The sequence below is a fragment of the Gymnodraco acuticeps genome, unplaced genomic scaffold, assembly GCF_902827175.1.
Source record: "Gymnodraco acuticeps unplaced genomic scaffold, fGymAcu1.1, whole genome shotgun sequence".
Classification (NCBI taxonomy): domain Eukaryota; kingdom Metazoa; phylum Chordata; class Actinopteri; order Perciformes; family Bathydraconidae; genus Gymnodraco; species Gymnodraco acuticeps.
Window position 1 is genome coordinate 58,124 of NW_022991207.1, and position 15,314 is coordinate 73,437.

The following is a 15,314-nucleotide window of genomic DNA, read 5'->3' on the forward strand; positions in this document are numbered from 1 at the left end:
CCCCACAGGTACAGAGGTGTGTTCCCTAAACACCCTGAAGTCCAACAAAAGGCCTTTCTTTACTAATGCGAGGGTTTACAGAAACACCTGAGGACTAATCTGAGCAGACAGCGAGCGTGTGTGTGTGTGTGTGTGTGTGTGTGTGTGTGTGTGTGTGTGTGTGTGTGTGTGTGTGTGTGTGTGTGTGTGTGTGTGTGTGTGGGGGTTTAAGCTGCTCTCAGTGACTCAGTTGAAAGCGCCTGGAGGACATGCTTCACCTGAGAGTCAGAGAGCTGAGGCGCTTCAGGTGAGGCGAAGAATGCAAACCCAATGTACATCACAGCCGTTGCTCACCTGTATAAACCCTGTTCCTCTTTTCAACGACCGACTCTGATTCTAAACTGGATCAACTGCATTATTTACGAATGAAACGACAACACATACTTGAAAGCTGAGCAACAGGGAGGCAGCGTCTATTAAAGAAATCCTCAGTCGATTTGGACGCGAGTTTGACGACTACTGGAATTTAAATGCAGATCGCTCCATCGCTTTTCTCCACAGAAACCACCTAAAAAGCACCAATTTCAATATTTTCTGTAACATATGTGTTACATCACATTACATCACATGTCACTTATTAGACGCTTTTATCCAAAGCGACTTACATACTCAATACTCTGGGCAATCCCCACAGGAGCAATTTTGGGGTGAAGTGTCTCAGGGACACAACGACATGCTGACTGCAGTGGGGTTTGAACCTGTGACCCCCTGATCCCAACACCAAGGCTCTATCCACTGCGCCACACGCCTGTGCTGTTAGGGTCCCTGACACTACGTAAATCCTTCTGAGAGACATTTAAATATCTCTCCGTTATGTTTTACCGGGAAATGAAAAAAGGGGAAACACTTATTTTTAGGACATATCCAATTCCTCTTTATATAATTGTCTTGTAATCAGCTTTAATCGAACACTAAATATGTTGTTGTTTTTATATATATGGATTTGACATAGGCTTGCATCTTGAATATCATAAATGTAAGGACAGACTAAGTCAATAAATAAATCTTTCAAACTTCTCTCCATAAAAACGGTGTAAAATCACCACTTTCGATATTATGTTTACGATATGTGCCGATACGTTTCCAGGAAATAGATATCGAAGGCAGGAAAGTCCCCGGTAATCCTTTATGGGGCAAAACGACCAAAAAGCAACGTTAAATCAACAACTTGTATCCGTCTTTTCTCAGAATAATGTCAGACGAGTGGAGATAACCCTCAGAAAGATGCATCACATTACAGCTCCACTCCCAGTGTGTGTGTGTGTGTGTGTGTGTGTGTGTGTGTGTGTGTGTGTGTGTGTGTTTCCAGTGTGAAAGTGTGTGTGTTTCTAGCCAAGTGTCCAGTCTGTACCCAGCAGATAAGCCAGATAATGAGGACGAATCCTGCAGAAAAATCCCTTTCTTTCCAACTGTATTTTGTTTTTACCCCATCACAGGCGCAGCTGTAGACTTTAATGGCGCATTTCCACTACAGCACAGTTTAAGCGTGCCGTGCCAAACCCGGCCCGTTTTTGGTTGCGCTTCCACTCGGCGTAGTTCCGGCTAGTGGGTACATTTTCACAGTTTTTCTGGCTCTCCAAAATCGAGGTTCTTTCCAGGCCAACAACCGGGCTGAGTCGGCTGATTATGCTAAACTAGTGACGTGAGGGGCAACAACTACAACAAGATGAACATATTTGACCGTGATTTAATTGTAATACACGTTTCAAAATGATGCCGAAGTAACAACATACTGATACCGGTTAGTAAAAACCATGAATTAATGCTTTGACAAGTCTGCAGACAGACGGCAGGCGAAACACCTTTAAAATGCGTGTTTTCTGAATGGAGCTTGGCTAAGCTAACGTTATATATGCTCCGACCGTCCACGCTCACAACAACGGCCTACAGACATAAATAAACCAGCGACTGTATTCTCCATGACACAGGCAGTCTGTGGTTTGTACTTGTTTAACTTGTGTCTAGTTTCTGAACAGATATGAGGAGCTGTGAGCTCTGAGTGCTAAGAGCTAATGGCTGATGTTGGTTTTGTGGTTCACATTGAAGATGACGTCACGGCTCCGCCTACACTGCGTTACTATAGTTACCGCCCCAGCTACTAAACTGTAATGGAAACGCAGCATAAAGTGAGCCGGGCCTACCAAGGCCTAACTATACCGTACTAAGCCGTGCGAGGCCCTTCAGTGGAAAAGCGCCATAAGACTCTCTCCCTATCAAACAATGAAGATTGAAACAGCTCAGGTGATGCACAATATCTTCCCTAACGAGAGGCATCACTCGTCCAAAGACTCTTCCAGATTAAAGTCACAACAACACTGAATGTCTGATTTGAGGCAGTGAAATCATTTGTTTATCTGCTTTCTGACACAAGTTACAGGAGACATGTTGAAGCATATTGTTACCTTTTAAACATAATCATTCTGACAGTTTGAAGTGCAAGGGGAAGTCTCCTGCTCTGTGTTTGTTGACATTAAAATGAGTATGAGATGTCGAGGTGGAGGGATGCATATCGTTGACTTTTTTACGAGACCGATACTCAACCGATACATATCATGATACTTTGAAAATGTATCATCCCACAACTACTCCCATGAAGCGCTTTACGATATAGTTCACATGTCAAATGAATATTAAATTCAATTGTGGGACTTCTTGGATCTTTCAGTTCTGAACAAACAATGAAAGATACATAAAGAATATGAAGAAATGGAATATCTTTTATAGCACATCAGGTGTGCCGCGTGAATAGCACACCTTGTCAATGCAAACAGACCGTTATAGCACCGTTACAATTAATGTTAAACCTGAGATTCGACTAGAGAACAAATACATAATAGAATAAAGGTCATGAGATCTCGGCATTGCACAAACAAACAAATCTCATCTTTAAAATCAACATTTGCCTTCATGGTGAGAGAAAACAAATCCCAGTTCATTTGTGGGACTTTCCTCTCTAGTGTTGAACACACAATGAAAGATACAGAAAATATGAAGAAAACGATTATGCAATCTAATTTATAACACCCGCTAGGGATGCATTCCGGTGTCCGGTATTACCGAAATACCGGTTACTGGTGGCTACGGTATACCGTACCGAAATCAGATCCGGTTTCGATACTTTAAAAAATAATAATATTTTTACATTTGTATTTTAAAAGTGAGTCCGTGGCCCGTGATGGCGGGTGTTATACATTAGATTGCATCATCGTTTTTCTTCATATTTTTAAATGTATTTTTCATTGTTTGTTCAGAACTAAAAGATCCAAGAAGTCCCACAATTAGGGATGCACGATAATTATCGGCCCGATATTAGGAATTATGACGTCATCCCGATAAACCCGATACCAGTATTAATAGCCCCGATAATATACAATATATTTTTTTGGGTAAAAAAAAAAGAAAGAAATACTGCGGTGTGGATTGGGATGAGGGGCGCTTGTTTTTCACTCGGCTCCTCCCGTTTTGCCAGTACTGTGGTATTAGTGGTTTAGGAAGAGGGGAGTTCTTCACAAATCCAGCGCTCCCTAACTCGTGAAGCCAGGACAGTAAACAAACATGTCGTCGGTGGTATGGGCGTTGGAGCTATGTGCAACTCAAGGCATATGCTCGAACCGGAGCTGCCTGGACGCTGCAATCATGTTGCGCACTATCCGTGCTGAGTGTGCTGACTTCTCGTACAATGTCCCACTGTCTGGCTTCCTGCATAAAGTCAAGTGCTCGGCGCAGTTGTGGCGAAATGTCGCTCCTCTGTTTTCATTTAAACAGCTCCTTATATCCGTTAGCGCAGCTAGCTAGCACCAGATGCTAACAACAACAATGCACGTAAGGTCTCTCTCTCGCTCGCTCGGGCCACACATACACACACCCTCCCGGTCCTCCCAACAGCCAGTCGGTGCCTGCCGGTGAGCGTGGAAGTGTGGTCTGCCGCAAGCGGGCGACAGGAGCGGGGCTGTCAGCATCAGCTTGTAGATGGTATTTTAAACTCGATGCGCTCTGAAACTACGGGGCGGCCGAGGACAAAAAATACACATGCGTTAATCGCGTTAAAATAATTAGTGGCGTAACATTTTTTTTATTATCGGTATCGGTCTTGAGAAGCAGGAAGTTATCGGTATCGGTATCGGTTTCAAAAAACCAATATCGTGCATCCCTACCCACAATTGAATTTAATATTCATTTGACATGTTAACTATATCGTAAAGCGCTTCATGGGAGTAATTGTGGGATGATACATTTTCAAAGTATCACGATATGTATCGGTTGAGTATCGGTATCGTTCAGTGATATCGGTATCGTAAAACGATATGCATCCCTAACGGGCCACGGACTCACTTTTAAAATTAATTTATAATTATTATTTTTTAAAGTATCGAAACCGGATCTGATTTCGGTACGGTATACCGTAGCCACCAGTAACCGGTATTTCGGTAATATGCATCCCTATCAAGGTGCATGTTTTCCACTACTACTACTGTTCTGGATGTAAACTGCTGCATTGGTATATAGTAACATGTTCAGTTTGGACCAGAGACAAATCTAAATTGTGTGCAAACATGTCTGGATTAAATGTGTTGAATAAGGTCTGCAATTAAAGGATTACTTTCATTATCTGTAACCGTCATACTTTCATATCCAAGCTGAGGTCTTTATTGTGTAGGAGGCTCTAAAGGAACTGCTATTACATCTCACAGTTTGTGGATAATCAGTGTTCAAATGTGACCTATGTTCCCCGAGCTGACTCAGTAGCATCCTCTGTCTCATCATAAAGAGTCTCTCACTTTCAGTGCATCTTAAGTCCTGATGAACTCTCCTACCATCTCTCTTGAACTCCATGACGTTTCTCACTGAGTTCGAGGATAAGAGGTGAGGAAAAGACTAAGAAGAGGAGATTTTGGGGACATTTAGACTGCAGGAGAGTCTTTGGAAGAGGAGAGACTTTATTTAACACACAACCGTTACAGAGCCCACGATGGCACCTGCTGGAAAACTCGCTTCATGGCATTAAAACGAGACGGAAACACTATTTCCAAATATCACACTTCTTCCAAACTCTCAATCTAATGTCTCTCCAGGTGTGGCCACGGCTCCTCCTAGTGGTTCCTAACGAGGACTGAGCAGAGAGGGTACAAGTACACACATCCTTTACTTGAGGACAAGTACACACATCCTTTACTCGAGTAGAAGTACACACATCCTTTACTTGAGGACAAGTACACACATCCTTTACTCGAGTAGAAGTACACACATCCTTTACTCGAGTAGAAGTACACGCATCCTTTACTTGAGTACAAGTACACACATCCTTTACTCGAGTAGAAGTACACACATCCTTTAGTCAAGTAGAAGTACACGCATCCTTTACTCAAGTAGAAGTACACACATCCTTTACTCGAGTAGAAGTACACACATCCTTTACTCAAGCAGAAGTACACATCCTTTACTCAAGTAGAAGTACACACATCCTTTACTCGAGTACACATCCTTTACTCGAGTAGAAGTACACACATCCTTTACTCAAGTAGAAGTACACTCATCCTGTACTCGAGTAGAAGTACACACATCCTTTACTCAAGTAGAAGTACACACATCCTTTACTCGAGTAGAAGTACACACATCCTTTACTCAAGTAGAAGTACACACATCCTTTACTCGAGTAGAAGTACAGATACTCGTGTTTAAAAGTACTCTGGTAAAAGTAGAAGTACTGACTAAACTTCTTTACTCAAGTGAAAGTCAAGAGGCTTTGAAATGTACTTCAGTAAAAAGTACCCATAACTAGCAGCTGCTTTAAAGAGTACCTGACCTCCCTTTATATTAATAGAACAATAATGTCATTGTTAGCTAATGAATGTTTCCATGCTGAACAACGGCAACATGACAACGTTTCCATTGGTCCCTCTTCTTTAGAGAAGACCAGGAAATGATGGATACACGGATCGTGTTCAAATCAATAGACACGCAATGACTCTAAAGAATAATGATCACGCATCAAACACACATTCAGACTAAAGGAACCAGCTGTTTGGAAAATGAGAGAAGTAGAAAGTACAAGTATTTGAGTTCAACATGTAAGAAGTAGAAAGTACAGGTATTTGGGTTCAACATGTAAGAAGTAGAAAGTACAGGTATTTGAGTTCAACATGTGAGAAGTAGAAAGTACAGGTATTTGAGTTCAACATGTAAGAAGTAGAAAGTACAGGTATTTGAGTTCAACATGTAAGAAGTAGAAAGTACAGGTATTTGAGTTCAACATGTAAGAAGTAGAAAGTACAGGTATTTGAGTTCAACATGTGAGAAGTAGAAAGTACAGGTATTTGAGTTCAACATGTAAGAAGTAGAATGTACAGGTATTTGAGTTCAACATGTAAGAAGTAGAAAGTACAGGTATTTGAGTTCAACATGTAAGAAGTAGAAAGTACAGGTATTTGAGTTCAACATGTAAGAAGTAGAAAGTACAGGTATTTGAGTTCAACATGTAAGAAGTAGAAAGTACAAGTATTTGTGTTCAACATGTATGAAGTAGAAAGTACAGGTATTTGAGTTCAACATGTAAGAAGTAGAAAGTACAGGTATTTGAGTTCAACATGTGAGAAGTAGAAAGTACAGGTATTTGGGTTCAACATGTGAGAAGTAGAAAGTACAGGTATTTGAGTTCAACATGTAAGAAGTAGAAAGTACAGGTATTTGAGTTCAACATGAGAGAAGTAGAAAGTACAGGTATTTGAGTTCAACATGTGAGAAGTAGAAAGTACAGGTATTGGAGTTCAACATGTAAGAAGTAGAAAGTACAGGTATTTGAGTTCAACATGAGAGAAGTAGAAAGTACAGGTATTTGAGTTCAACATGAGAGAAGTAGAAAGTACAGGTATTTGGGTTCAACATGTGAGAAGTAGAAAGTACAGGTATTTGAGTTCAACATGTAAGAAGTAGAAAGTACAGGTATTTGAGTTCAACATGAGAGAAGTAGAAAGTACAGGTATTTGAGTTCAACATGTAAGAAGTAGAAAGTACAGGTATTTGAGTTCAACATGAGAGAAGTAGAAAGTACAGGTATTTGTGTTCAACATGTGAGAAGTAGAAAGTACAGGTATTTGTGTTCAACATGTAGAAGTAGAAAGTACAGGTATTTGGGTTCAACATGTAAGAAGTAGAAAGTACAGGTATTTGTGTTCAACATGTGAGAAGTAGAAAGTACAGGTATTTGTGTTCAACATGTAAGAAGTAGAAAGTACAGGTATTTGGGTTCAACATGTAAGAAGTAGAAAGTACAGGTATTTGTGTTCAACATGTAAGAAGTAGAAAGTTCAGGTATTTGTGTTCAACATGTAAGAAGTAGAAAGTACAGGTATTTGTGTTCAACATGTAAGAAGTAGAAAGTTCAGGTATTTGGGTTCAACATGTAAGAAGTAGAAAGTACAGGTATTTGTGTTCAACATGTAAGAAGTAGAAAGTACAGGTATTTGAGTTCAACATGTGAGAAGTAGAAAGTACAGGTATTTGTGTTCAACATGTAAGAAGTAGAAAGTACAGGTATTTGAGTTCAATATGTAAGAAGTAGAAAGTACAGGTATTTGAGTTCAACATGTAAGAAGTAGAAAGTACAGGTATTTGTGTTCAACATGTAAGAAGTAGAAAGTACAGGTATTTGAGTTCAACATGTAAGAAGTAGAAAGTACAGGTATTTGTGTTCAACATGTAAGAAGTAGAAAGTACAGGTATTTGAGTTCAACATGTAAGAAGTAGAAAGTACAGGTATTTGAGTTCAACATGTAAGAAGTAGAAAGTACAGGTATTTGTGTTCAACATGTAAGAAGTAGAAAGTACAGGTATTTGAGTTCAACATGTAAGAAGTAGAAAGTACAGGTATTTGTGTTCAACATGTAAGAAGTAGAAAGTACAGGTATTTGAGTTCAACATGTAAGAAAGGGCTGCACTTTGTCACCAATCCTGTTTGTAATATACATGGATCGGATTTCGAGGCGTAGTCATGGGGGAGGGGGTCTGCAGTTCGGTGGACTAAGGATTGCACCACTGCTTTTTGCAGATGATGTGGTTCTAATGGCTTCATCGGTCTGAGACCTTCAGCACTCACTGGATCGGTTCGCAACCGAGTGTGAAGCGGCTGCGATGAGGATCAGCACCTCCAAATCTGAGGCCATGGTTCTCAGCAGGAAACCGATGGACTGTCCACTTCAAGTAGGGAATGAGTCCTTACCCCAAGTGAAGGAGTTCAAGTATCTCGGGGTCTTGTTCTCGAGTGAGGGAACAATGGAGCGTGAGATGGGCCGGAGAATCGGAGCAGCGGGAGCGGTACTGCAGTCGCTTTACCGCACCGTTGTGACGAAAAGGGAGCTGAGCCAGAAGGCAAAGCTCTCTGTCTACCGGGCCATTTTCGTTTCTACCCTCACCTATGGTCATGAAGGATGGGTCATGACCGAAAGAACGAGATCGCGGATACAAGCGGCCGAGATGGGTTTTCTCCGCAGGGTGGCTGGCGTCTCCCTTAGGGATAAGGTGAGAAGTTCGGTCATCAGGGAGGGACTCGGAGTTGAGCCGCTCCTCCTTCGCGTCGAAAGGAGCCAGTTGAGGTGGTTCGGGCACCTAGTTAGGATGCTACCTGGGCGCCTCCCTAGGGAGGTGTTCCAGGCACGTCCAGCTGGGAAGAGACCAAGGGGTAGACCTAGGGCCAGGTGGAGGGGTTATATCTCTTCGCTGGCCTGGGAGCGCCTTGGGATCCCCCAGTCAGAGCTGGTTGATGTCGCCAGGGAAAATAAAGTTTGGGGCTCTCTGCTGGAACTGCTACCCCCGCGACCCGACCACGGATAAGCGGGAGAAGATGGATGGATGTAAGAAGTAGAAAGTACAGGTATTTGAGTTCAAAATGTAAGAAGTCAAAGTTAAAAGACGTCAGAAAAATAAGTAGTGGAGTAAAGTACTGACACCAGAAAGATGTACTGAAGTACAGTAACAAAGTATTTGTTCTCCACTACTTCCCAGCTCTGAGTGTTATCAGCAGATCTCTATATTATCTTTTAAAGCCTATTAGAAAGCAGCCATGTCTGAAGCGTCAGAGAGATTTATCTGGGCTTTAGAGTCCACAGAAAAGTGGATTTGTCTCTAATCTAAATTTCACCCATGATGCAAATCAGCTTACGTCTCCCTCCTCTGACCTTTAGGTAGAGCCGGAGCTACGCTCACTATCACAACCGCTGCCAAGGAATACTCTGATCCGCTCAAATGACCCAATTCCTGTGATCCGTTGGGAGTAAAAAATAGATCCGCTTTGTTGATTTCATGAAAAGAAACCGTCAGAAGTGCGTTCTTAATACGGTTATACACCAAGGATCCAGATTTAGCACGAGCAAGATGTGGGTTTCACTTAAGAAATACAGGAAATGGAGAAGTGAGAAATAAGGAGAAGCTATTTGCGATCCGTCTCCGGGTTTTGTTGCCGATTTTCCCAGAATTGTTTTAAAGTGATGCCAGAAAACAATATTTCTGTTCCTCAAAAACGGTATAACTCGTCCAGAAATGTGAGTATCAAACCGCTTTGATTTCACGGAGCTCCGACGTCATGTTGTTGTTATTGTTGTTGTTGTTGTTGACGTTTTAAGAGGATCTGTGGTTTGGATATAGCCCTAGCTCGGGCTGTGCAATTAATCGTATTTGAATCGCAATCGTCAATTACGAAAACAACATGATCGAAAAAAACGATTATTTCGCTTTGCTAGGTTGTGACAACACTTGTTGAAGTGCGCTCCAAAATATTTGTTGATCTTGTTTATTGGTATTTATTATTTTTGATATAATTTATTTAAATATAAATGTATCGGTTATTCCAGTATCGGACTTTCAGTTGAATTATGCGTTCAGGGTGATCAACAGTTAAAAAGATGCTGTTCAAATTATTATTTGTATTTACTTTAAAGTTCAATTAATGGATGTTTTCAAAGTCAATGAATAATCGTATTTAATAATCGTGATATCAATTATTGACCAAAATAATCGTGATTGTGATTTTTGCCATAATCGAGCAGCCCTAGTCCTAAAACCCGGAAATGAGTTAGCATTTCACCAATTTCCAAACGTTAAAGTATCATAAATGTGTTTTTCAGAGATTATTTTCTGCTATAATTTAAAAACCAACGGCAAAAAGTCTCATTGCTTTTCTTTAAAGCTCACCTATTATGCTATATTTGAACAATGTCTTATAGGGCCATATCTATGAGCTACTGTTTACCACAAGGTGAGTACTTTTTACTTCCTGCTTCTTCACACACACTCCAGTACAGGTTAGCTCTGAGTGTTAGCATGCTAATGTAAAACACAGACCCTGGCCGTTTCTCAATCGCGAGGATGCTTGCTTGGTAGCACATGTCTTCCGAGTCACTTCCTTCAGAAGCGAGGCAAGAATACTTCCTGGCATTCGGAAAACGAAGAGTGGAACAGGCTAGCAAGTGTGCGTCTTTTTGGGGAAATTGGTCCGTGCGCAAAGCATTGTGGGGATTTTAAGACCGCGAAGTCTACCCATGTGCAGCCTCGAAATTTCCCCCAAACCAAGGACGCGGCCTCGGTGGAATTCCAAGTATGCTGGAGATTGGAACAGTCCTTCGGCGGCACTCGATGACGTAGCATCCTTGAAATATTGGCTTGGAAGCCAGTATCCTCAAGATTGAGAAACGGCCCACATATTACTTCCAGAACACGTCTCATTGTTTCTGACAGCAACGTTTCTGATTGGCCCGTGGCGGTAAAGCCATGGAGTAAAAATGACATATCAGCTCCGATGTTCCCCCGTTTTTAGAGATGTGGGTACGGAGGAAAAGAGAGAGGGTTTTATTTCCTGACACACCGGGGACGCATGGTGACGCACCGGGGACACACCGGGGACGCATGGTGACACACCGGGGACACACCGTGGACGCATGGTGACGCACCGGGGACACACCGGGGACACACCGGGGACGCACCGGGGACGCATGGTGACGCACCGGGGACGCATGGTGACGCACCGGGGACGCACCGGGGACGCACCGGTGACGCATGGTGACACACCGGGGACTCACCGGGGACGCATGGTGACGCACCGGGGACGCATGGTGACGCACCGGTGACGCACCGGGGGACGCATGGTGACGCACCGGGGACGCATGGTGACGCACCGGTGATGCACCGGGGACGCATGGTGACACACCGGGGACGCATGGTGACACACGGGGACGCACCGGGGACGCACCGGGGGCGCACGGTGACACACCAGGGACGCACGGTGACACACGGGGACGCACGGTGACGCACGGTGACGCACCGGGGACGCACGGTGACGCACCGGTGACGCACGGTGACACACCGGGGACGCACCGGGGACGCATGGTGACGCACCGGGGACGCATGGTGACGCACCGGGGACGCATGGTGACGCACCGGGGACGCATGGTGACGCACCGGGGACGCATGGTGACACACGGTGACGCACCGGGGACGCACGGTGACGCACCGGGGACGCACGGTGACACACACCGGGGACGCACGGTGACACACCACACCGGGGACGCACGGTGACACCGGGGCCGGTGACACACCGGGGACGCACGGTGACACACCGGGGACGCACGGTGACACACCGGGGACGCACGGTGACACACCGGGGACGCACGGTGACACACCGGGGACGCACGGTGACACACCGGGGACGCACGGTGACACACCGGGGACGCACGGTGACACACCGGGGACGCACGGTGACACACCGGGGACGCACGGTGACACACGGGGACGCATGGTGACGCACAGGGGAAGCATGGTGATGTGGAGAAGACATCAGAAAGTGAAAATTGGAAATGTGGAGATACTAACTTCCTAACAGACAAAAACACGTCATCAATGCATCAATCTGTCAATAAATTGTGCAGCTCTACTTTGAGTCCGCACAGAGGAGGGTCAATGTTTTTAATGTAACTCTTACTTTATTACAGAACAAATTACAAATGAAGATATTTATAGGCAATGCCGCATGATGTGCACAAGCAAACATTCTCCTACGTAGGTTTAGTGCATGGACAGACGGAGTGAAGATGTCTCTGTTCAGAGCATTTTGCACACCGCTCTAAACGGCACATCTGTGGTCAAACAGAAAAGCAAGTTTACGGAAACTTCAAGTAGCTCATAATGATGCCATGAGAATATTGCTGAAGAGACCTCGATGGTCTAGTGCAGTGAAATGTTTGTGGCTGCAGGAGTCAATACTCTACAAGCTGTTTTAAGAAGTCTCGTGTATAAATGTATTTGCCGGCTTAATGACTGATAATGAAATCCTCTTGGCCTTATCGAACATAAGGCTTAGTACACGCTACCAATCGCAGCTGTGGAGACATTGGTATAGCTGTCTCTTTGTAGGACACCGATTTAATTTATTCTTAAACTATGAATTATTTTTATGCTGTGAATGTAATTTATTAAATGTAATGCCTTGTCTTTTATCAGGACCTGAGTCTGTAATCAAGTTTTCATTCATTCAATGTCAATAATATCCTGCTTTGATTGTCTAAAGCCTTTCTATCGTGTTTTATTGTCAACGTGGATACATTCTGCATGTGATTTGCAATATATCGTGTCGCAATACTTCGCATATCGTAGAATCGCAATACCATCGTATCGTGTCTTAAGTATCGTGATAGTATGGTATCATGGGCAGCCTGGTGATTCCCAGCCTATAGGAGACAGTGATGCTAAATGTCTGATCTGTGGGGAGTTGCTGCACATCGGAACAGAAGACAAGACGCAACATGTCTCGGAGAAAGACAGAGAGAGAAGGAGAGTGGAAAGCAGGAAGCTACAGGAAGCGTTCGATAAGAAGAGAGACGTGAAATCAGAGGCGAATTAACAGCCAATTTACACCGATTATAAAATGACTCGTGGTTTTTTAGGCTACTAAGAGAGAGAGAGAAACTCTAGTGCAAGTGTGTGTGTGAGCATCTGACACACACTGAGACATGCAGCGACACATACTTTAGGCATGGTTTCAACAGAGATGCATTCCTCACCGAGTGGCACCTTCCAATTACACCATGAGAAGGTTATCATTCACACTGTGAGGGATGAGCAGACGGATTAATACAAACACTACGATATGTTTGAAGACTGTAGCTATTCCACCGATGAACACACACACACACTGATAGATGTTAACACACACACACACACTGATAGATGTTAACACACACACACACACACACACTGATAGATGTTAAAACACACACTGATAGATGTTAAAACACACACACACACACACACACACACACACACACTGATAGATGTTAACACACACACTGATAGATGTTAACACACACACACACACACACACTGATAGATGTTAACACACACACTGATAGATGTTAACACACACACACACACACACACTGATAGATGTTAAAACACACACTGATAGATGTTAAAACACACACACACACACACTGATAGATGTTAAAACACACACTGATAGATGTTAACACACACACACACACACACTGATAGATGTTAAAACACACACTGATAGATGTTAAAACACACACACACACACACTGATAGATGTTAACACACACACTGATAGATGTTAAAACACACACACACACACACACACTGATAGATGTTAACACACACACTGATAGATGTAAACACACACACACACACACACACACACTGATAGATGTTAACACACACACACACACTGATAGATGTTAAAACACACACTGATAGATGTTAACACACACACACTGATAGATGTTAACACACACACACACTGATAGATGTTAACACACACACACTGATAGATGTTAAAACACACACACACACACTGATAGATGTTAAACACACACACACACACTGATAGATGTTAACACACACACACTGATAGATGTTAACACACACACACTGATAGATGTTAACACACACACTGATAGATGTTAAAACACACACTGATAGATGTTAACACACACACACTGATAGATGTTAAAACACACACTGATAGATGTTAAAACACACACTGATAGATGTTAAAACACACACACACTGATAGATGTTAAAACACACACACACTGATAGATGTTAAACACACACACTGATAGATGTTAAAACACACACACACTGATAGATGTTAAACACACACACACACACACACTGATAGATGTTAAAACACACACACACTGATAGATGTTAACACACACACACACTGATAGATGTTAACACACACACACTGATAGATGTTAACACACACACACTGATAGATGTTAAAACACACACACACTGATAGATGTTAACACACACACACTGATAGATGTTAACACACACACTGATAGATGTTAAAACACACACACACTGATAGATGTTAAAACACACACACACTGATAGATGTTAACACACACACACACTGATAGATGTTAAACACACACACACTGATAGATGTTAAACACACACACACACACACTGATAGATGTTAACACACACACACTGATAGATGTTAACACACACACACACTGATAGATGTTAACACACACACTGATAGATGTTAACACACACACACTGATAGATGTTAACACACACACACACACTGATAGATGTTAACACACACACACACACAGAGATAGATAGATGTTAAAACACACACTGATAGATATGAAAACACACACACACACTGATAGATACTAAAACACACACACACTGATAGATACTAAAACACACACACTGAAAGATGTTAAAACACAAAAGTAGATAGATATGCAAACACATACTACTAAAACACACACACACACACACACACACACACACACTGATAGATACTAAAACACACACACTGATAGATGTTAAAACACAAAAGTAGATAGATATGCAAACACATACTACTAAAACACACACACACACACACACACACACACACACACACTGATAGATACTAAAACACACACACTGAAAGATATGCAAACACACACTACTAAAAAACACACACACACACACACACATAGATATGAAAACACACACACACACACACTGATAGATACTAAAACACACACGTAGACAGAGTCAGAGATGTGTGTGTGTGTGTGTGTGTGTGTGTGCAGGGTCACTAAAGCGTATCTCTGTTTAACTCTCACAACAAGACCAGCCGCGCTTTGTTATTGTGAAACTCACAGAAATCTAATCCGATCACTTCCATCCTTTCATTGCTCAACAGAGAACTGGTCATTATGTCCGGTTATTATTCATGCATGTAAATGGTCTGC

At 42.7% G+C, this 15,314-nt stretch overlaps 1 protein-coding gene across 2 annotated transcripts in view; it reads right to left on the bottom strand.

Moving 5' to 3' along the window:
* The window catches only part of abl2 (c-abl oncogene 2, non-receptor tyrosine kinase), a 67,596-nt gene that overhangs the window by 50,732 nt on the left and 1,550 nt on the right, over window positions 1-15,314 (bottom strand). The window lies entirely within an intron of this gene.